The 25,132-nt window shown below is 37.8% G+C and overlaps 1 non-coding gene across 1 annotated transcript; it reads left to right on the plus strand.

Annotated features, from left to right (window-relative positions):
• The first annotated feature begins 14,958 nt into the window (after window positions 1-14,958).
• Window positions 14,959-15,030, plus strand: TRNAC-GCA. The gene has a single exon. It is a non-coding gene; the product is annotated as a tRNA-Cys (tRNA).
• Window positions 15,031-25,132: the final 10,102 nt, after the last annotated feature.

Consider the following 25,132-nt stretch of genomic DNA (forward strand, 5'->3'; position numbering starts at 1 on the left):
CATGGGATTCTCTAGGCAAGAATACTGGAGTGGGTTGCCATTTCCTCCTCCAGGGGATCTTCCTGACCCAAGGATCAAACCTGGGTCTTCCAAATTGCAGGCAGATTCTTTACCATCTGAGCTACCAAGGTAGCCACCTTCAAAACAGAGCAACTCCTTAACTCACTTAATTTATAATGTTGAAGGGATGAAGAAAAACCTAAAATTATTTAACAAAGAACATAGAGAAAAGGCTAGTAACTCTTATTTAAATAACAAAACTATTAAATATTTTAATTAGATATACACATAGACACTAACTACTTTAAAAGTGGCAAGTGATTGAGTGGGTGATAGTCGCTCAGTCGTGTCCAACTCTGCTATACCATGGACTGCAGCCTTCCCGGCTCCTCCGTACATGGCATTCTCCAGGTAAGAATACTGGAGTTGGCTGCCATTTCCTTCTCCAAAAGTGGCAAAGCACTGAGAAAATAAGTTGGACTCTTGTCTTATTTCATAGGAAACTGCAAAGGAAAAAAAAAATAGTAAAAGCTATATTTGCAATGCCTTTCATAACAACACATGAGGTCACATTTTATCAGTAGAATTAGGTGCTATAAACAGGCCTCAAAGAGAAGACAACAGCATTAGACCTTTATGACTGACCAGGAACACACACGGTACCATTTTCTTTAAAAGAACAAAAAAAGAGACAATATTAGGAACTGAAGAGATGAAACAGTTTTCTAATAGCATCTGTGAGTGACTTGAGAACAGTTCAATGTTGTAGTTCAGCTATGGAAGGAGATGGGATAAAACTGAAATAAAATGAACCTTGCATTTATGACTGCTGACAGAGAATTAGACCAGAGGCATAAAAGAAAAGAAAAAGGTAATAAACGGTAGAACTGAAAAGGTTTTAGTGTAGATTCAATCCCAAATTATTAGAAAAAAAAGGTAACAAATATAAACACACCATTTCTTAGTGTACCACTCCAAATAATTCAAGAAAACTTTAGCTTTCCAGGGCTGGTTATGAAAATAGTGGCATCACTTCAACAAGACAAAGGTTTCATTTCACATATTCAATATATTTTAAAGGTACATAGAAAGCAAATTTTTTATTAATTCCACTTCTCCATTGATTTCTATTAAAATACAGCATATAAATAACACCATGAAAAGTATGTGAGGCTCACAGTAGGAGAAAAAATAAACATAAAATATAATAGTTATTTTGACATTGAACCTTTGTTAATATCTGTCTATCCAGCCTTGAGATCTTCCCATTCTCCTCTGTCAGAAGCTAATCAATCCTGTCACTAATCTACATCATTGGATTGAGCTGTCTACTTCCAGCTATGATAAAGTATCTTGTAACAGACTAACTATCCCCACTGTGAACAAATATAAAACCTGGATAAAATACAAAAAGTTAAGTAAATGGATCAGAGAGCAACTAAGGCAGCCATAATGTAATGATCCAAGATCCTGAGAAGAAAAACATATCAAGGAAAATTCAACTTTCTCCACTGTTCTTCCCCTCAAGGCACTGGCCAACTGGTAAACTGGGCAGGATTGAGAATGAAAACTGAAAGTAGGCGCTCAAAACTTTTGACAGGCTTACGATATCAAGGAGATGGAAGACAAAGTTCAGAATTACCAAGGCAGTCAGAGCACTAGGGGCTGAGATTGAAGGAAAAGGGGAACTACAGAGAAGGGAAGCCATCTGTATATACCACTTTTTCCTTTGAGTCATTTAAAAATTCAAAATTATACTAGGCAAGTGACCGAGAAACCATAAATAAATGCAACTAAGAGTCCACAACAGGCTTCCAAGGTGGTACTAGTGGTACAGAACCTTCTTTTCAATGTAGGAGACATAAGAAATGTGGGTTCAATCCCTGGGCCAGGAAGATCCCCATGGCAACCCAGTCCAGTATTCTTGCCTGGGAAATCTTGCTGGACAGAGGAGCCTGGTGGGCTACAGTCCATAGGGTCACAAAGAGTCAGACACGACTGAAGTGACTTAGCATGCATGCACATAAGAGTCTATAAAGTTAAGGAGAGCTTTCAACAGTCTCAAGGTAACGTGGAGACAAAAACTGGAGTTAAGTACCAGTCAAAGAGGGATCAGTAATCAATACCCTATGTTTTTTGTCAGGAGTTCTGAAAGTATACAGCTTAGTCACAAAGGCTGAAAATCAGCCTCAAGCCATCTTAGTGCCTTACTAGGTTAAGAAAGCTCTCTAATCCATGCATTCTCAACAAGGCTAATACTGTAAAACCAGTCAATCCTAAAGGAAATAAGTCCTGAATATTCATTGGAAGGACTGATGCTAAAGCTGAAACTCCAATACTTTGGCTATCTGATGCAAAGAACTGACTCCTTGGAGAAGACCCTGATGCTGGGAAAGATTGAAGGCAGGAGGAGAAGGGGACGACAGAAGATGAGATGGTTGGATGGCATCACCAACTCTGTGGACATGAGTTTCAGCAAGCTCTGGGAGTTGTTGTTGGACAGGGAATCCTGGTGTGCTGCAGTCCATGGGGTTGCAAAGAGTCAGACACGACTGAGTGACTGAACTAAACTGAACTGAAAGGAGTAAGACTGACGCTTTTGGTGGTAAGAGAAAATCTTAAATATTAGTTCACTTTCCTCCAAAACCCAACTCTATGCAATAAAATCTTATCCTTTAATATTCATTTTCTGTCATTTGGTTTTCTGGACTTTCACATGAATAATATTGACATTGAGTTCACAAAAGATACATAAAGTGAATGCAAGATCAGTAGTATAAAATTATGGTGACTAGATCGTTATAATTGGGGGATTTTCTCTTGATTGTTCAATACTGAAGTCATTTTAAGAAGAAGCTGGTATGTGCCTAAAACATGAGTACCTTATATAGGTTATTTTATGTTTGATCCTCAGTACATTTTTATGTGACATGCACTTTGAAAATTAAATAAAAATTGTTTATATTTTATTATTTATTTCTATAAAAATTATCCAACCATCATTAATTATGTCAAGGGCTTGAAAGAACAAATGCCAAGAATATTAGAATATCTATTAAAACTTATTTTCCCATATCATGCAAAAGCTAAAATTCAAATTTACTAAAATAGTGTTAAGAAATGAATGCTTTCAACTGTCTTAGTGAAGAAACACTAGCTTTAAATGATTTTTAAATATGATTATATTACTGTTATTATGCATTTACCTAAGCATCTAATTTGCATTTGTAATTTAATATATTAAAAGTTAAAAGTGTTAATGTTAAATTAATAACTTTTTAAATGTTAGCTCTTAATTTTTATTGTCATTTTCAGTTCTGTATATAATAAAATTAAGATATATACTTACTCTTTTTTTGTAAAAAACATAGATATACAGACATTCATATATATATACAGTCATGCATTGGAGAAGGAATGGCAACCCACTCCAGTGTTCTTGCCTGGAGAATCCCAGGAACAGGGGAGCCTCATGGGCTTCCGTCTATGGGGTCGCACAGAGTCGGACATGACTGAAGTGACTTAGCAGCAGCAGCATACAGTATATCTGAGTTATTACAATTTATGGGTGAGTAATTAGGAAACAAACTGTCTCTTATTAAGGAACTAGTTTAAAGTGTTTAAGAAACACTAGTTTGTCTTCCAGAGGAAAATTAACTTTTCCCTGAAGAAAGACAATTTTTTACCTCTCATCATCCAAAGCCTCCAGAAGTCACCACTCACAATGTCTGGCACTTAATAAAATATCACCAACTATGTCAGGAAACGGAAAGATAATATAGAAATAAAAAAGATACATGAACAGACAACAGAAACAGACTCACAGATGAAGAATAAAAGCTAGAGCTGTCAGGCATGGATTTAAATAACTATGACTAAAAATCAGTACGTAGATAACACAACAAAACGGAATTTCACCTGTGAAACAGAATTTTTAAACAATGAAACAGGAATTCTAGAACTAAAAAAGATTCAGTAACTGAAATTATGAGCTCAATATATGGCTAACAGCAGATGGAACTCCAGCATGTGAGTAATGGATAGAAAACAGAAACAGAAGCAATATTTGAAGAGATACCGGCAATGAACATTTCAAATCAGATCAAAACATCAAGCCTCTTTTTTAAGAAGCTATACAAATCCCAAGTAGGATAAATATAAAGAAAACAATACGTTGATGAGAGAACAGCAACATTACTTAAAACAAAAGGCAAAGAGAAGAGTTTAAAGAAGCCCAAAAGTGAGAGTGAAAGTGAAGTCGCTCAGTCGTGTCCAACACTTTGCGATCCCGTGGACTGTAGCCCACCAGGCTTCTCCGTCCATGGGATTCTCCAGACAAGAGTACTGGAGTGGGTTACCATTTCTTTCTCCAGGGGATCTTCCCGACCCAGGGATCGAACCCGGGTCTCCTGCATTGGAGGCAGACACTTTAACCTCTAAGCCACCAGGGAAGCCCAAAGAAGTCCAATGAAGGGATTGAAAAGATACACTGCATTTGAATGAATAACTATAAAAATGACTACTGGGGTTTTAACAAAAATTATGGAAGACAGGATAAATGTCTTTAGGTGCTACAGTAAAAGTAAACTTACTTTCTTCTGGAATTTTATGTATCTAAACTGAAAATGTCAATTATACCAAAATAGGTATAAATGGATACCATAGGAATATTAGAGGGTATTTTACAGTAGTTTTTATGCAGACAAGTAACTGTCAACTGAAACTACCTATAGACTGAATTCATGAAAAAGATAAATAAATAAACTGCCATCATCTACTTCCTGGCACACAGATTCAAACTCATCTATCTCAGTTTAAGTTATAACTTATTCTTGGCTTGATTCTCACGTACATCCCACTGGCTGATCCCTTAAATACCTTAGCAGTTTTAAGAACCCAGTATGTACCTGTCATTCAATTTATCTAAATACATTTTTAGTACTTTATGTTTTAAAAATCTCTTATAATAAGTCCACTAATTAGTAATGACAAAAGAATTGCATTATTGGTGGCACAACCACTCCTACCGACCCCTTTTTCAAAAACTCGGAGTGTTTATAGTTCCGACCTAGATTACCGCATTAGATTACTGTCTTATATTCTTCAAATATCTACCCCTCAGAGTCTCCTGAACAAACATTTGACATCATATCCTTCATGTTTAAATCATTGTCTTGGAATAAATTCCAAGTTCATTAATATAGCATAAAAGACCTTCATAATCAAAACTTTGATTAACTCACCATTTCCTTTCCTATAGTCTTTGAAGAGGCGTTTAATTACCCTATACACACCACCACACACACATATCTCCATACCCAGTTCATAAAGTTCTCACTACTTAGAATAGCTTTCCCTTCCTCTTTATAAGCTAAAGTACATTGATCCTTAAACAGTTAGTTTAGCTACCATACCTGGCATGCTGCAGTCCATGGGTTCGCAAAGTCAGACACAACTGAGCAACTGAACTGAACTGAACTGAAGCATGCTCAAGCATCCTATTCGGAAGCTGTAGACTGGGTTTTAGTGCTTTTCCTCCATGTTCTCTTTATACATGATATTGAATTTCTGATTACATACCTGTTCTCACTCCACAAGAATAAGATCTTTAGTTTAAGGGTACAGTACTCTTGCAGACAGTGGGCCCTCAATAAAATGAGGATAGCATAGCTTCCAAGAACATATAAAGTCTGAAATACAGGCTCATTGGCCAGCATAAATTTAAAATACTCACTGATATTTCAAAATTATCAAAATGCATTCTGAACTTAAACATCAAACAGTTCATCACATCAGGTATATTCTTCCCTGACTAGATTCTACAAGACAAAACACTCTATGGCAAAGACCAGTGTATGGTGAGCATCATCTGTTGCCAAATCATACCTGACTCAGTCATACTATGGATTCCAGCTGACAGAGGAAGGCAGGTGAAGGCTCTCATTCATTTGACAGTAAGCTCTTTGTGCCTTTTTTTTTTTTCATTTTAAAAAACCTGACCTGCTTACCTAGGCCGTTTCCTTACCTGATAATTACATTTCCACAGGGACATTTGCACATCATTTATATTGATTATCTGGATTTGATGTTACCCTTTTAGTTTAAAACCTCAACTGCCATGACTTACAACTGTCATTCATAATCCTGTCCCTTATGGGAAACAACTGCCTCACACCCACAAGGAACCCAGGTTTTTATTTGTCCTTTGGCACAGCAGTATGCAATTTCACTTTCTGAGCCCAAGTACTATATCCTGACTTGTGGGAAGTTTATGAAAAGTAGGAAAGAGGTCTGTTTCCTGAATAAATGTAACCTTTCTTGATCAAAATCAATCTTGTTCAGGAATCTTCACTTGACACTGTCTGAATGGAGAAAAACAATAAAAATACTCTGAGAGTAAAAATCTAGTTTCTTTACACACAATGGAGGAAGAAAAAGGATGGAAGTAAAGGGAATAGAAGTGAAATCCTGAAGCAGTTTCTCATAAACATGGAACTATTTGGAGCCGCCAAAAGAACTATAGCATTGGTTTCATTTGCAAAGTTCACCTTTCCCTACTTGGGATACCCACTGTAAATGTGCTTCTACTGCTTCGTCAACTAATAGTGAGTGCCTTCTGAATTCTGGTACTGAAATTAGCCTAGTATTAGAAAGTCAAATAAATACACTGAAGGTGAGAGAATTTAGTTTTAAGTAATTTAATGAGCCATTTCAAGATGAATTCTTACTAATTTTACAAATTCAAAAATGTGTCATTTATTCATCCAATAAATATTCATTAATGATATATTTGAGACAAGATATTGGGGGTATAAAATGAACAAGATAAATGTTCCTCCCTCTTAGACATACAGATAACAAAAATAAGCAATAACAAAAAATTATGCAAGTGATAAGATAGGAAAAAAATGTAGCGTTCTGGGTACAAATATTGACAGCACATAATCTAGTCTAAGGGCTAGCATGGAAGTATTTCCTTGGAAAGAACTGAAGGATAGGGAGGAGAAAGTCAGTCTAATAGAATAACAGGAGGGGAGCATAAAAATTATATCTAATATTATAGATTAAATGGTATGACCAGGTAATCATAGTGATAATAATCAGAGTAATATATTAAAAAAAAAAAAAAACTCTTAATAGAGAAACTTATCTGACAAGTGTTGGTTTACAATATTACTTCTCATCTATGCTCAGAGATAACTTGGATTTTTGCCCCAAAAGGGAGAACTGAGTTCTCATAATATGAAAATTATGATTCTGAGCATTGCTGAAGATAGGAGATTATGTGAGGGGAAATTCCATGATCTCAGCCAACACAAATGTTCAAGAATTCTAGCTATAAAAGGAATGCTAATCATTCTAATTATCCAGATGTTGTTACTTTGGATTTGAAAAAATAAAAAATAAAGAACGAGGAGGAGGAAGTTGGGGGCTACTAAAAGCCCTGATGTCACTGACAGCACAGCCTCTGTCATGGAAAATAACTAGACTAGGGAAGAATAAAATGGCCTGTCTTACTGCCTAACCTTTGTCCACTGAATGAAATGTTAGCTAATAGAAGCTGCTGTCATCTGCGGTGCAGAGTGGAGAGGGAGGGGAACGGGGCATATTTCAACTTACTTGTGAATCAGTACCATTAAGACGTGTCTGTCCTGGCTCTCAGCCCTCTTTTCAGCCTGGAATGAAAGTTGATGTGTATAAATCTTCCCTAATGGATAGGGCTGTCTCCACAGTTTGCCATGCTATTCCATGACAAGAGATCTAATGTCTTGTCTGACAAGAAAAAACAAAATCAGAACTCTCTGCTTCTTCAGCTTGACTTCCTGTCTCCTGATAATTTTGACTTCCTCTGCCTCAAGTCTCACTTGTAGACCCAGTTGAGACCCAATCATATCTACCATTTCAGCGTGAAAGGGAAAATGGGAGAAAAAAAATTCACCTGTTCCTTTCTTGAATATGTAGGGATTTGTCTAGATTAGGCTTGATGAAGGATGGACTGGGACAGTAGTTTTTAAAATTGTTTAAAGCCATATGACATGCCCTTTAAACAAAACTTTACGAGGAATCAGATCAGATCAGATCAGATCAGTCGCTCAGTCATGTCCAACTCTTTGCGACCCCATGAATCGCAGCACGCCAGGCCTCCCTGTCCATCACCAACTCCCGGAGTTCACTGAGACTCACGTCCATCGAGTCAGTGATGCCATCCAGCCATCTCATCCTGTTGTCCCCTTCTCCTCCTGCCCCCAATCCCTCCCAGCATCAGAGTCTTTTCCAATGAGTCAACTCTTCGCATGAGGTGGCCAAAGTACTGGAGTTTACGAGGAAGCCCATTCACAAAAAGATGAAGTGAGTCTGCGCTGGCTCAGCCCTTTCCCTTCTTTAGGGGCTCTACAGCATAAGGAGTCCCATCCTGCTCAAAGAGTGACAGTCCTGTGAATACGGTCTCAGATTCAATGCCTCTTACCCTTGCTTGCCTCAGTCACCACCAGTAACCTAGATCTCTCTGGACATTTGTTTTCACCCAGATCCAGCTCCCTATTTTTCTGCTCATCTCCAATTCAGAATCAATTCCCACCTCTTCACTCCCCCAACAATCTTTCTCCTGTTCATTTCTCAGAACATTCCCTTTACCACTTTACATTAGTTGACCCTAACCTAAATTCTCCTCTGAGAACAGAATTTATTTTCTAACCTTCTCAAGTAGTGACTGTGTTTTCTTACACACTCTATTATGTTAGGGTCAGAAAGTGAGGTTAGTGTCCCTCCTTGCTTCCCCTTGTGGCTTCCAGACTATTACCACCCCTCCCCTCACAAAAACCACTGCTCCTTTCAAATGCACATCATCTCAATAAATTACAGTCTCAGCCTATGTGCTGCAGCTGTCTCCTTATCTCTTGTCGCTTCCTTTATTTCCTCAAAAAACTTTACCATATAGCTCCTCTTCACCACAATGGTTGCCATTATTCACAGTGAGTTCAATGTCCACCCACATTCATGAATCACTCAGTTTGCTTCTCCTTTCCTTCAGGTCTTCATTTTCCTCTATGGCCTCCCATCAATTCACGTACATGGTCAAGGACACCCTGTGCTCTTTGTGCTCATGAGAAACTCCATTTTCAGCATTCTGATATTTGACTACTAAACTCTTCCCCTGCCAATTTGCTCTGGTACTCCAGCTGCCACAAATCTTTGATTTCCAAGATATCCCATTTATCCTCCTCTGTCTTTACTTTCCTGTTTTTCTATGATTACTTATATTATTTCAGAAATGTTTGTAGCTTCCTCTGTTATAGTCACCTGGCAAAACTCCAGCTCTGACAGAAGTACACTCAATGCTTGGTATCTGTAGATTGGTTCTAGGAGCCACTGTGGATACCAAAACCCCAAACCGACTCATGCTCAACTCCCATAGTCAGCTCTCCATACGGTTTCGCACCTGAGGATTCAGCTAACCATGGATGATGTAGTACGTGATGTAGAATTTACTGAAAGAAAAAAATCTATCCATGTTTAAGTGGACATGCATAGCTCAAACTCATGCTATTTGAGGGTCAATTGTATACAATTCACCTTTTCCATACTTGCATCTAAAAAGCTAAGCTGACTGGTTTCCTTTGAACTGTATGATCATGAACTTCAAATAGGAGCTCAATAGTGTCTGGCAATCCCAACGTAGTATACTAGAAAATTCACCCTTTTTTCTTCACCAAAAAAAAACAACTTTCATATATTCTTTTCTTTCCTCAAAACCCCTACATTCTCTTCTTCATTTTCAATTAATTGAAGATTTGTCCTTGGATTTCATTAGAGAAGACAAGGATAAATCACTGAAACAAACTTTATTCACTTTCTTGTCATCTATTTATTTATAAACCCACTGCAACTACACTTCTTGCTATTGCTACTACAGAGGAGGTGGTCCTCATTCCACCAAGGCCCACAGTTTCTGTGGATCCTATTCATTTTCACCATCTCACAGACAACCATCCTTCAGTTCTTCCCTCTCCCTCCAACCTACTTCCCAGCTTCAGTCACAGACACACTTCAAAGATCTGTGTACACATTTCCTCTAACTCCTTCCTTCATGTCTCATTGTACTCTAGACAAAGTACATTATAAATCAAAGTGCACCACCTTCTTTTTAAAGAAGATATACTGATGTATATACAGATTGTAAAGCTAAACATCAGAAAAGCTATAGTTCTCTCCAAGTGATGAGATTACACCTATTTATTTTTTCTTTATGCTTGAAGTCATTTCCTATATCTGTGTACATATACACACATAAATATTTAATAATAAAGATATTGCTGAAGCTGAATTCATATTTGCAAAGCAATTTCCTGAACATTTCGTGAATGCTTGTCATGCCAGTGATAACCAAGTTTCCAGATTTGCCTTATTGGGTACAGATCCTGGTACAGAGGTAAGCACCAATACTGTCTATTCCCACAATTCTAGCAGGATGCATTGCTAGCACTTTATTTAGTCATTTCATATCGTATTTCAGTGAGCTGCAATCCTGCATGCTAGTTTTCATTACTGGCATACTTGTGAGGCAATACAGCTGGCCCTCTCTGCTCAGAGGTTTCTACATTCCTGAATTCAACCAACCAACTACAGATCAAAAAACAAAAAGAGGCAAACAAACTATATATACACACATATATATGTGTGTGTGTGTGTGTATATATATATATATATATATATAAATTCTAGAAAGTTTTGAAAAGCAAACATAAATTTGCTGATGCTGGCCACTATTTACATAGTGCTTACACTGTATTAGGTATTATAAGTAATCTAGAGATGATTTTCTTCACAGTCCAACCCTCACATCCATACATGACCAAGGGAAAAACCATAGCCTTGACTAGATGGACCTTTGTTGGCAAAGAAATGTCTCTGCTTTTCAATACGCTATCTAGGTTGGTCATAACTTTCCTTCCAAGGAGTAAGCGTCTTTTAATTTCATGGCTGCAAACACCATCTGCAGTGATTTTGGAGCTCCCAAAAATAAAGTCTGACACTGTTTCCTCATCTATTTCCCATGAAGTGATGGGACCAGATGCCATGATCTTAATTTTCTGAATGTTGAGCTTTAAGCCAACTTTTTCACTCTCCTTTTTCATTTTCATCAAGAGGCTTTTTAGTTCCTCTTCACTTTCTACCATAAGGACCGTGTCATCTGCATATCTGAGGTTATTGAAATTTCTCTTGGCAATCTTGACTCCAGCTTGTGCTTCCTCCAGCTCAGCGTTTCTCATGATGTACTCTGCATATAAGTTAAATAAGCAGGGTGACAATATACAGCCTTGACATACTCCTTTTCCTATTTGGAACCAGTCTGTTGTTCCATGTCCAGTTCTAACTGTTGCTTCCTGAACTGCATATAGGTTTCTCAAGAGGCAGGTCAGGTGGTCTGGTATTCCCATATCTTTCAGAATTTTCCACAGTTTATTGTGCTCCACACAGTCAAAGGCTTTGACATAGTCAATAAAGCTGAAGAAAGCTGAGTTTCGAAGAATTGATGCTTTTGAACTGTGGTGTTGGAGAAGACTCTTGAGAGTCCCTTGGACTGCAAGGAGATCCAACCAGTCCATTCTAAAGGAGACCAGTCCTGGGTATTCATTGGAAGGACTGATGCTGATGCTGAAACTCCAATATTTTGGCCACCTCATGCAGAGTTGACTCATTGGAAAAGACCCTGATGCTGGGAGGATTTGGGGGCAGGAGAAGAAGGGGAGAACAGAGGATGAGATGGCTGGATGGCATCACCGACTCAATGCACATGAGTTTAGGTGAACTCTGGGAGTTGGTGATGGACAGGGAGGCCTCGTGTGCTGTGATTCATGGGGTCACAAAGAGTTGGATACGACTGAGTGACTGAACTGAACTGAACTGAGACATGATTTTAAAATATCTAGAAATATGTGTGTAGGTTATATGCAAATACTATGCCATTTTACATGAGATACTTGGGCATCAGAGGATTTTGATATGGGGGTGGGGTCCTGGAGCCAATCCCCTGTGAATACTGGGTGACTTCTATAGTCTTTTAGAAAGTTCCTTTCTAAGATTTGTCATGCCCTGATAAGCAGGTTTAAAGAGTACATATATAAACCATACTCTTTGAGAGTAATGACATAAAAAAGTGTCAGTTGCTCAGTTGTGTCCAACTCTTTGCAACCCCATGGACTGTAGCCTGCCAGGGTCCTCTGTCCATGGGATTTCCCAGGCAAGAATACTGGAGTGGGTAGCCATTCCCTTCTCCAGGGAATCTTCCCAACCTGGGGATCAAACCCAGGTCTCCATCATTGCAGACAGATTCTTTACTGTCTAAGTCACTGGAGAAGCCCATAATAGCACAAAAGAAAGAAACCAAATGCATCATTAAAATATTAAAGACAGTAGAATTTTGTAAGGATAGGAATAGAATACAGGTAAGGAAGAGAAAATAAATCCCATGGAGGAAATAGATAAACAAAATAAATATGAAGGTTTTCTTTTAATTTCTTGGGTCATTGGTTGCAGAATAGTGGGGACATTTTCCTGCCTTAAATTTATGGCTGAGGTTGTTTGTAGCTCACAGATGATGATTTCTTCAAATGTGTCTGGCTATTTCTTGTCCTGTAATACTTTCATTTCTCTATACGGGAATGTCAAGCTGCTGTCATTCTTTAATTCGGATGCCTTTTGGGATGCCTCAGCTTCCTTCTCCACTCTGATTTTAATGCTTCCATGATTGGCCATTTCAGGCAGACAGCGTGTTGTGAGATTTTTCACATCATAGCTCTATTAAATCAATCCTATTTGAACTCTTCCTTCTCACCACTTCACTGAAAATAACCTCCTGAGGACTGGAGGGTTTGAAAAGGGCAAAAAGCTTTAGTTATTGGTTTGCAGAAAACTTTGTGGGAAATGAAATATTAGACAGAACTACTTCTATTCACACGTCATGTTTACATGTTCATTTATGGCTACTTTCAGAGGTCATCGGGCATAATGACTAAAGAGGGAACTGACTAGAATGGAGAATAAATGGGAATACATTTTATAAAGAGAATAAGAGAAAGATACAACAAATGATTAATGATAACAGCAATAGAAATATAAAATTATATGTGGAAACCACTAAATTATTAGGATTCAAAACAGCAAATTCAAAAATCCCCACAAATGTTTATCACAGGATATAAACCCTGCAACTGAAGTAAGTAATTCTTTCCATTTCCCCTATCCTTTACCTGAACCTTACACATAAAAACAAAGGACTTTTATGGAATAGCAAGATATTTAAACAATTGGAACAGTTGCTTTCCAGAATCACCTGTCACAGGCAGCCCTCCATTTTAATCTACAAGACTCCCCTTGCCCAGTGAATACAAGTTGCGTTCAACCTAAACTCCCACACACATTGTTTGACAACAATAGTGATAATCCATATGACAGTAATGCATGTGCATGCATGCATAATCTTTTTAATAATGCCAAGAATAAGATTAATGTCACTTTTCAACCCCTCTATCAAAGCCTGCTTCTGCAATATGTGAGAAAACTTCAGTACATTTTTCACAGCCAAACACAGTGAACTAAAACTCCAAGTTTTAAAGGAAAGAATCCACGCTGCCCCCACAATCTTGACTCTTCCTAAGTCATTGGTCCTCCCCATCACTTATTTCTTTAGTTCTTATCATTCCCTCATTCCTCCCTACTTCTCTTCCCATTTGTTTTAAAAATCTTATTAGAAGAGAGTCCTTAATGCAATTATTAGTGTTTCACAGTTTATTTTACAATGTGTATGAATATCCTACCCCATATTATCCTCAGAACTCGATGAGGCAGACAGTCCTAAAATGATCCTAGCTTTCTGAACTAGACATATAAAGCTCAGAAAAGTAACTAGCCCAAGGATGTAGATACAACAAGTACACCCCAGTAAGTATCTTGAGCCATTTGAACACCTTTGGTGATGTGTGTTTGTCCTGATTAAGTCATCATGACCATACACATACTACACTACTTCAGTTATATACCCACTGTGGTAAGGGCTCTGCCTGTAGACCAACAACTGGGTCATTAGAACAAACAAGACATTAAATATAATCTAGGAAAAAAGTGGAAAGAAGAAAACATGTAGAGAAGGACAATATATAGCTTTGATGTTTACAAGCACAAACACTGGAAACTAAGATATGGAATATGTGATTCTTTGAAAGTGATTAAAAATATACTAATACAGAATTAGGTATTATTTTTTCCTTCAAATTGCACCTTAAATACTGCTATAGTTTCATAATGCATAAAATTAAGTAATGATCATTTAGCTTTGAAAGCTGGGATGCTATGTTAAATAATAAGTTTAATTTTTAAAATTTGATACATACACACTAGTCTCCTAGGCCAGAGCACTTGTATATGACTAAGAGTTTACTTACCCTCTTAGAAATATTACATGGGACTTCATAAATACCACTGGGCACAGCAACTACAACTGTAGGAACTGTGTTCTAGGGTGTCTGCCTTAAAATCATGACCTTATTTTAACAGCAAACATTCTGGGTAAAGTATAAGGAGTGAGTGAGCAGAGAGTACACTGAAAATTCAGCAGATGTCCACAGCTAACCTAATGTCAGAGCAACCCCCACCAATTTATGATTTTCACAATGACTAGCCTTTCATTTTTGATCAGATTCTTTTGCAAGTTAGGAGATCATGTAAGGACAGAACATTCAGGGCATTGTCAGGTCATTCATACTAGAAAAATATGATTTAGCAGAAAGAAAATTAGATGTGATATCAAAAGACCCTTTGTTCTAGTCCTAGTCTGACTCTAAACTGTTCATCATCTCTGAAATAAGGGAATCATTAACTCCTATCTAGCTTCTGTAGCTTTTGTGATGTGAGTGATACATTTGTCAGTTCAATTTTTAGGTCTCTTCTGAAGCCAGGGTTTCCTTGGTGGCTCAGATGGTAAAGTGTCTGCCTGCAATGCAGGAGACCCAGGTTCAATCCCTGGGTTGGGAAGATCCCCTGGAGAAGGAAATGGCAACCCATTCTAGTACTATTGCCTGGAAAAGTCCATGGACTGAGGATCCTGGTAGGCTACAGTCCATGAGGTCGCAAAGAGTCGGACACAACTGAGAGACTTCACTTCACTTCTGAAGCCAGCAGAATCTGGGTGGGTGTGGTGGTGCTGTGGGAGGGACTCATGGGAGAACATGCATTAATTGAAAAAAGTCAAGAGGAAAAAGAAGCAAAGCAAAACTGAACTGCTCTCAAATACCAAGTATGAGGGGCTTTCTCTTTTCAAGTGTTGTTTATTGCTTATAGTTTTCAGCTACACAAAAATCCAGGATAGGGAAGATTAAAAAAAAAAAATTTCCATTATAATTATACCAAGTTATTTTTCACTATGATAACTATATAAAAACAATAATTTTTAAAACATATATCCTGTGTAACAGTAATTACAAATATGATTGCATTTCTTAATGACATTTAAGTCAATTTAAATCAATTTATTTACACAAGTACCCAATGCTATTTTTAAGTAATTAAGAAGATCCATGAAGCACAAAAGAATAAAAATATTACTGTTGATGTTTCACATAGAACTATTAAGAGATATATGAAATGGGACTAGATTTTTTTTTTCCCCAAAGATCTGGAAACTCAGTTGCTTCAAGACAGAATATCTACTTAACCCTGTAAACATCCTCAAAGGAAAACTATCAAGAACACCATCTTGTGATCTTGAATTATTTTCCTTTCACATGCTATGTAATCAGTGAAGGTATGTTAAATGTTTATTTTTAAGTTCTAGTTCCAAACATGATTGCTTTAATTCAAAAAGGCAAATAAGTTGACAATCCATGAGAATGGATATGATCATAGTCCTTCAATAGAATGGAATATTGGTAAATATTTTGGTCCACGGTGCGTGCCTGAGTGTCCATTGTGTCTGACTCTTTGTGACCACGTGGCTACAGCCTGCCAGGCTCCTCTGTCCACTGGATTATCCAGGCAAGAATACTGGAGTGGGTTGTCATTTCCTCCTCCAGAGGATCTTCCTGACCCAGGGATAAAACCCATGTCTCCTGCATCTCCTGCACTGGCAGGTGGATTCTTTACCACTGAGCCACCTGGGAAGCCCTACTTTGGTCCATAAGCCATAGGAAGTGAGATTTATTGCTAGGACTGGTTGACTGGGTCACTCAGAAGACTGACAATAAGGCAACATTGTCCAAAAGAAATATAATGTGCTTTATGTATATAGTTTTAGCTTTTCTAGTTAAAATCTAAAAATGTAAAAGAAAGGGAATTTTAATAATATATTGGATTTAACACAACTTATCTGAAGTACTACCGTTTCAACATATAATCAATTTAAAAATTATCAGTAGTGTACTTTTTATTTATTTCATAATAAGTTTTTGAAATGTGGTATATATTTTATACTTATAGTACATCTCAACTTGGATATTAACTGTTCATTGAGAATACCTGGTGTATTTTACAGTTGATAAAATTTACAGTTGAAAAAGTACATTCACATATCTAAAATGTTCTAGCATAATTTCAAGTTTTCCAACAACAGAATCAACTGAAAGCTTTAAAAATTTAACTTAAAATTAACCTAAATTAAGAATCCAATTCCTCAATCCTAGTAGCAACATTTCAATTATTTAATAGTCACATGTGACTAGAGGCTATAGTATTGAAAATGCAGCTGTAGAATACAGAGATGGGTGGTAATGTCAAAGAGTGGTGCTGATAAAAATTCTAGAGGATGTTGATAATTTAATGTCTGTGAGGCATATTATTTACAAGATATTATATCCTGTGTTTTCCTTTCCCTAACCTACATATTAGTTTCCTGATGCTGCTATAACAAATTACCACAGACTTGGTGGCTTAAAACACTAGAAACTTATTCTGGCCTGCAAAACTGATTGAGAAGCCTAGACTGAGCAGGGCACCCTGTCTGGGACTCCAGGGAAGAATTCTTCCCTGCCTTTTCCAGCTTCTGGTGGAGGAGGCTGGCATTGCTGGGCTTGGGGCCCCACCACTCCCCTCTGTCTCTGTCTTCACACTGCCTTCTCCGCATGTGTCTGTTACAGCTCTTTGCCTTTGTCTTACAAGGACACGCGTAAATAGCTGCTGGTGCTTGTGATGGCATTTAGGACCCACCAGAATAAACCAGAGCAATTCCCTCATTTCAAGATCCTTAACTTCATTACATCTTCAAAGACTCTTTTTCCAAATATTAATACAAGAAGATTTACCAATTTCAGGAATTAGAACTTGCTGTCTTTGGGTGATCATTATTTGACCCACTAAAACGTGTAAAATTCTATTTTCCCCGAGTCTTATAACATGAAGATCTATAACTTTGGCAGAGGAATCTCATTCTATCTGAACAACAAATTCATTCAGTTCAGTTCAGTCGCTCAGTTGTGTCCGACTCTTTGCGACTCCATGGACTGCAGCATGCCAGGCTTCCCTGTCCATCACCAACTCCCGGAGCTTGCTCAAACTCATGTCCATCGAGTCAGAGATGCCATCCAACCATCTCATCCTCTGTCATCCACTTCTTCTCCTGCCTTCAATATTTCCCAGCATCAAGGTCTTTTCCAGTGAGTCAGTTCTTTGCATCAGGTGGCCAAAGTATTGGAGTTTCACCTTCAGCATCAGTCCTTACAATGAATATTCAGAACTGATTTCCTTCAGGATGAACTGGTTGGATCTCCTTGCAGTCCAAGGGACTCTCAAGAGTCTTCTCCAACACCACAGTTCAAAAGCATCAGTTATTCAGCAGTCAACTTTCTTTATAGTCCAACTCTTACATCCATACATGACTACTGGAAAAACCATAGCTTTGCTAGACGGACCTTTGTTGGCAAAGTAATGTCTCTGCTTTTTAATATGCTGTCTAGGTTGGTCACAGCTTTTCTTCTAAGGAGCAAGTGTCTTTTAATTTCATGGCTGCAGTCACCATCTGCAGATATTTTGGAGCCCAAGAAAATAAAATCTCTCACTGTTTCCATTGTTTCCCCATCTATTTGCCATGAAGTGATGGGACCGGACGCCATGATCTTAGTTTCCTGAATGTTGAGCTTTAAGCCAACTTTTTCACTCTCCTCTTTCACTTTTATCAAGAGGTTCTTTAGTTCTTTTTCACTTTCTGCCATAAGAATGGTGTCATCTGCATACGGGTTATTGATATTTCTCCCATCAATCTTGATTCCAGCTTGTGCTTCATCCAGCCTGGCATTTCTCATGATGTATTCTGCGTATCAGTTAAATAAGCAAGGTGACAATATGCAGCCTTGATGTACTCCTTTCCTGATTTGGAACCAGTTTGTTGATCCACGTCCAGTTCTAACTGTTGCTTCTTGACCTGCATATAGATTCCTCAGGAGGCATTCAAACGCAAACAAATCCAGGACCACTAGCATTTCTGTTTCTAAAGTGTGGTGTCAGAGTAAGTAGAGGGATCCTCAGCCAGCAGGGAACTGTAAGCAGCATGATGACTGATGGAACAATAAGAATGATATAAGTCGATACCCTAATTAACACACAAACACCTCCATAAACACACACGTGCACGTGCATCCTTCCACCTTCCTTTCAAGTTATTTCTTGGCAGAAGCCAAGATCTTTCAATATAATCCTGTGGAGATGCAGCTGCCATTGCACAGTGTTAAATGGTCTAGGGTACAGAATGCTCCAAAATGAAAATTATAAACTACTGAAGGAGCCATCACAGAGAAACACAGATGCTCTTAAAAGGAAGAGATGAGCAAATGGTTTATAAGCATAATTGCACAACTTTCAGTATTCTAGAAATATAGTTATGATGGTCTGCCTATATGTTCATACTGTAATTTAAAAGATATTGACTATAAGATAAATACTTACACACAGTTTTAAAAGGTGAAGTTTGAATGTAAACATGGGCCTGGCAGAGGAAAAAAATGAAAAGATTTTCCCATATGGTTCCTTTATCTTCACAGAAATTGATGGATAAGACTAAGGGTTCAGAAGAATTCTGAGTGAAGCTGAGAAGGCATCTTCTGTCTCTATGAAGAATGTCATCTGATTTATTATCAGACAGCTAGAGGTAAGTAAGAAGATCATAGACTCCAAATAATAGCATATTGATAGTTCTACTTAAAAAAGAAGAAAAGGGAGAATATCACTTATTTTATTATGGAAATGAAGCAGTTAGTAGATTACTGAAAGTGAAAGTCACTCAGTCATGTCCAACTCTTTGCGACCTCAGGGACTATACAGTCCATGGAATTCTCCAGGCCAGAATACTGAAGTGGGTAGCCTTTCCCTTTTCCAGAGGATCTTCCCAATCCAGGTTTTGAACTGGGTCTCCAGCATTGCAGGTGGATTCTTTACCACAAGGGAAGCTTAGTAGATATCTACATAATCCTTTTTTGAATTAATGAGAGGAAATGTGCTCAGAAGAAAAATACATTTTAGTTTCTTTTTTTTTTTTTCCCCTGAAGGATGGAACTTTTAATAATCATAACATTTTAGCCTCAGTTTCTAGTATATTCTGAATCAGGCCATCATTCCTCTAAATGGAAAGCAAGGAAATGCTATTCAAAGTGTTAAAACGGGTGACAGATAAGCACATTAGTTGTCAGTTATTGTTTAGAGTTTCCTAGAAGTCCTAGTATTATCCAATTCAGAAGGGGGAAATATAAGACCTTCAGGGAAAAAAAAAAAAAAAACTGCTGAGTTTCCATCAAGTCAATACAGCAAACATATAATGAACACCGGGTTGGTGGGCGATTCCACAGCCTATGGAAAAGCCATTTCCCCACAATGGTTAAGGTTATTAAAACACATCAGAGCCTCTGGTAGTCCCCGAATCTGCTGCAGTCTTGAGTCGCTGATGAAAACAATTTCACCCTCAAAACAGCTTTCTCTCTCCCTGCTTCTCCCCCGACACGTAGCATTCCTACTGTGGCGTATCCTTTCCTGACTTCAGAGGAAGTTCACAATAAGACTGCAAACAAGTGTTGGTAATTGGACTATTACAGGCTTCCATGGATAATCTGGGTAATTCTCAGCATTGTCACCGAATGGCTCTGCAGTCTGTAAGGAAGCTAAAAGTAAGCCAAGCTCGTAGATGGATTTTGAGATGGTTTCTATTTTAAAATGCAGCCAACCACCACCAGATTGGCCCTAATTGCTTCTCTTGTTGGCAATATCAGCAGAGAAGACAAGGGCTGAGTGAGGCAGGGAGACTGAGTCCTGCTCATTAATAGCTCAGCCTCTGTGGGTCGGAGCCCAAGCACCTGGGGGAATGGAGCCCACAGCCTGGGCCCTGGTAGCACTACCTGGCTTATGGATAAATGAGACGCCAACCCAGGACTTTCAATTTAGCATCCTCACTGGAATAACCTGAATTGATTAAATGAGAATCACAACAAAGAGGACAGAGGAGAGGCGACAGGACTGAGGGGACACTCTCTTTGGTTAAGAGAGCTGAGCAACTGCAACTCAGGAGCTCAGAGAGTTTTACTCTGTTGGAAAATGTGAAATCTTTGTTCTCATCACCTCTGAGCTGTCATGGGGCTGCTTTGGATATGTTCTGCCTTTACTTTTCCCAACATAAAAATGGTATTGACTAATGAGGTGGCATACTCAATTCCATTGTGTTTCACAATGATCTTCCCAGGGCAGTCTCACAGTCTTCAATTTATGGTTCTGTTTCTCCCATGGATTCTGACAGTCTCCAACTTCTATCATAATTTTTATATTTGCTTTTGTTGATTGACAGAAATGAAACCAAGTGAAAGGAATCCAAATAAACCTATTTTGGGTCACTTCAATGACTACTTTATACCTCAATTTTGTGAATGCTTTTTCAGGCATATATATATATATATATATATATATATATATATATATAGTTGTTGTTGTTGTTGTTTACCTTTTTTAACTTCACAAAAGTCAAATAATATTGTAGGGCACTGATGGAAACAGGTTTCCCAATAGTACAGACAGATAAATAGAACTCATTCTTGGATGATCCTAAAGTTGTAGTTTTAGGCTGTGTGAAAGTATTTTCCAAATTTTTCATGTAAAATGATTTTAAATACACATATGTGAGCACCTCCATGATGGAGTAAAATAAGCATAGGACTCTCTCTAAAGAAAGAAGCAATGGGAAAGAATCTCTTACTAGATGGAGAAGTAAATCAAAAGATGAAAGTACTTATTACATAGATAAAATTCACAGGTACTCCTAGCTTTTTTTCCCCTCACTCTCAAATTACACTCATATACATTTATATTACTTATGTACCTAAAATAGGCACATAGAATTTTTGCCTGGTAAGATATGTAACCCTTGAGACTGGAGTTTCCCAAAGCAGCCCCTCTTCTCTTCCTTCTTCCCTCTCACTTCCTCCCTCCCTGTCTCTACCTCTTCTCTTACCCCTCCTTCTGTATGTGAATGTACATGCAGGTTTCCATATATGCACCCAAAGTTATGTTCTACTATAGAAATGGAAGCTACAAAATAAGCAACAAAGTTTAATTATAGATGTTATTTGCAGAAATCCCACTATGTGGTAGAAAGCATAAATGATTTCCTTATGCATGTTGATGCATAAGGAAATCATGCATTTTATCTTCTCAGCAACCTTCTAAATATGTATTATTTTTACTGATAAGGAAGTAGATACTGAAAGAAGTTAAATGACTTGCCAAACAACACATAAAATTGCTAGTGAGATCAGTTCTTTCAAACATCAATGTTTGGTGTCTTCCACGCTTAGCTCCAATACACTGTAAACAATCTCTTCTAAGTTTACTAAAAAGAACATTCTATAGAACTATGGATACTTTATCTAATAGTGTAACTTCCTATTCACTACAACAGAGTAGATTAGCTTAAAGGCTCACTGAGCTAGATGACAATATCTATACGAGAATAGCAAACACCATGATGCTTCATAAAGTATGATCCAAATACCACCCACAGCAAAATTACCTGGGATGATGATGGAAATTCTGATTCCTAGCCCAAGCCCTATTCAGCAGGTGTTTTAGAACAGACTTATTTTTAAAATCTGTCCATGGTGCACTCATGGCTTGCCTTTTCAGCTTTCAAATAAGCCAGTACCCTTTTTGTTTTAATTTGGATCAAAGTTGGTTTAGACATCTCCATTAATATGGAAAAAGCATTCTAATTCATCTTTTTGTCAGGAGCTTCATAAATAAAAGCAGGAATAATACAAAAAGCAAATGTCCTGGGATGTCAGAAATGGCAGTCTATTGTTTAAAAATTCATGCATGTTTTCCAAAAAAATAATTAAAATGTACCAGAAGATGCAAAATAAAGACCTACAAGCGATGGGAGAGAACTGGAAGATGAAGGTTTGTCTTGAAGTGAAGGGAGGATGAGGAAAGTGAGGGAAACATGGAAACAGAGCTGAGAGAGGAAACGGCAGAAGGACCTTCTGGATAAAATCATCACAGGGCAGAAGAGGCTCTGGATACTGGGATTAAAAACCTTCCACTATCAGAAAGTCACAAGACTAGACCTCTAGGAATCTTAAATAAGTCCCATCCTGTCATGTACCATCATTTATGACTTTTTTCCTGGAACCCTAGTAACTCAATCACATTTGTTCTTCGTGCTATGCTAGAAGGTGCAGTGTTATGTCAAATGAAAAAGGGACACAAAAATAAACAAGACCCCATGGAATTCCCTCATCCTTTACCTGATTATAAACCTGTACAGGTAAAGAGTAAACCATCCTATCTTACAAACAGAAAAAAGTTGAAGAGGCAAATTAAAGGGGAGTTCTTGACAGATTATTTGATATATTTCTGAGCAACTAAAATAATGAAAAGGAATTTTCTTTTAGGTAGGTGTTGATAGCTTTTTCAATGTCAAGGTGCAAACCATGGCTGTGGAACTGAAAAGGATAACCAAGGAGTGCTCTCTCAAAGAGGGGAAGGGACGGAAGAGGCTACTCAGATTGGAAAAGGGCTATGATGTAACAAAGGAGAAGACTTGACTCTAACCCAAAGGCCCTGAGGTGGGAAGAAGTAGAAAAGATCAGCATTCCAGTAATGTTAGAAGCTTCAGAGTGGGGAGAAGGGCAGTGATAACTGTCCACAAAATTGAAGGATTTCTCTGGGGGATGGTTTTCCAGGCTTCCAATATTCAGTATATAGAAAGTGCCAGAGCTGGTCAAGAAAAAAGTATTTCAGAATGGGTTCCACCAGTTACAGCAGTGACCAAGAAGGGCTAAAAAGGTTAAAAGTCCATCCCAAATTCTCTAGAATTCCTTAAAACACAGGAATTGTATAAAAATTGATGAAAGGGAACCTTCTTCCATAACCGATTGAAGAAATAAAGACCCTGTCATTACAATTTGCCATGATAGAACAAATCTACCTTCTCCTGAGAATTGATCCTTGACACTCATGACCCTAATGTTTTTACCTTTTATCCTGAGTTTTATCTTTTGCAGACTTGATACTTGCTTGATCCTGGTACTATAGACCTGAATTAAAGTCCAACCCAAACATGAATGCTTCTTATCTGCAAACTTATTCCAAAAACTATTCCTTGGTCTGCTTTGATCTTCAGCTTTGCACAAACCTAGGGTCTGATGCTTTGGAAGTAACACAGAACTCTGCATTTACTCAAATGTCTCCTGCTGACAACTGTTCCATTTAATCAATGCAGTTGAACTCTCCTTGATCCCATGCCAAGATCATGCCCTGGCCCCTGTGTCTCCCTCAATAATCTTTTTCTTTTGTTGCCCTCCCCTGGAAATTCTTCCACTGCCTCATTACTCTAATATTTTCAGTAGTTGAGACAGCACAGACATTTGGCTGAAAAGAATTAGAGATACAGGAGAGTATTTGTAAACCAGAAGAATCAAGGGGTTTGGGGAAGAGAAAGGCCAGAATGCTGACGTCAAACTCACATTGCCTGGGATCGGCCCTGCATACCAGCAAATGTGTTAACCTCTGAAAAAGCTGTACCTGGGGATTGGGTTTTTTTTCCCCCCATATACATCTGACAAAGATAGTTTTTCCCTCTGTGTAGTTGGCAGAGATAGTGGAAAGATTTTATAAAAATATTTGTTTCACCAGTTTGACTAATAAAGTTATCACCATTGTGAAGCTGAAGAAATATTAAAAAAAATACAGATAATGCCTTTCCCATAAAGCTCAAATATGACAGGTCTCATGGGAAGAAAGAATTTCATAAACAATTTTTTAAATGAAAATGATCAATGCAAACTTATGTGATATAAAGCCCATGGTTAAGTCTGTGAAGACTTGTCTGTGATAGCTGGGGCGAAAAAAAAAAAAAAATTAAACCTGTGACCTGCTTCTGTGTGGGGGTGAGGCAGTCCTTTTAATTTATTTTTTTTTAGAGTGCGATAGCATCTCTTTAGATGGGAGATATGATGAAATCACAGGAGAGACTGTTCTCTGTGACTTCAAGGTTAATAAGAGGAAAGCTTGGCAATGACAGGGCCAGCAGAGAGGGAGAAAATCCTCCCTTTAAAGCTACAGATCGAAGGGTTGGAATGATATCTAGGTGACATTTCACCACTGATGTTCCTGATTAATTATCAACAAATCAAAAGAATATCAGTGTAAGAATGGGGAGCTCTAGACAGCTAAAAGGAACATCACCTCATTAAATCTTTGGGATACAGCTTCTCTCAAGTCATTTCAGAGATAGGAAAAATGATCTCAAGTGAAAATCAGGAAGAAATTACATTAAATTCTTAGCATCAGTGTGATTTCAAAAGCGTGCACTGCAGTAGTAGCATTTGCCAGACTACTTGAAACACATGTTCCAAAAACATGCATTATAAGTTAATCAAACATTTATGGCAGGATTGTTTATAATAAAGCAAAATTAGAAGAGTCAACATGTCAATCAGTAGATTTGCTAAGTAAAATATGTTATTTTCATATGTTAGAAATTAACTGTAATAAAGAATGAACCTCATCTATTTGCAACATTTACATAGCTCCTATAGTACGCCAGTCACTGTTCTAAGTGGTTTACTCATGTTAATTCACTTAATTGTCACAAAAAAACCTGTGAGGTAGATTC

The sequence above is a fragment of the Bos indicus x Bos taurus genome, chromosome 1, assembly GCF_003369695.1.
Source record: "Bos indicus x Bos taurus breed Angus x Brahman F1 hybrid chromosome 1, Bos_hybrid_MaternalHap_v2.0, whole genome shotgun sequence".
Classification (NCBI taxonomy): Eukaryota; Metazoa; Chordata; class Mammalia; order Artiodactyla; family Bovidae; genus Bos; species Bos indicus x Bos taurus.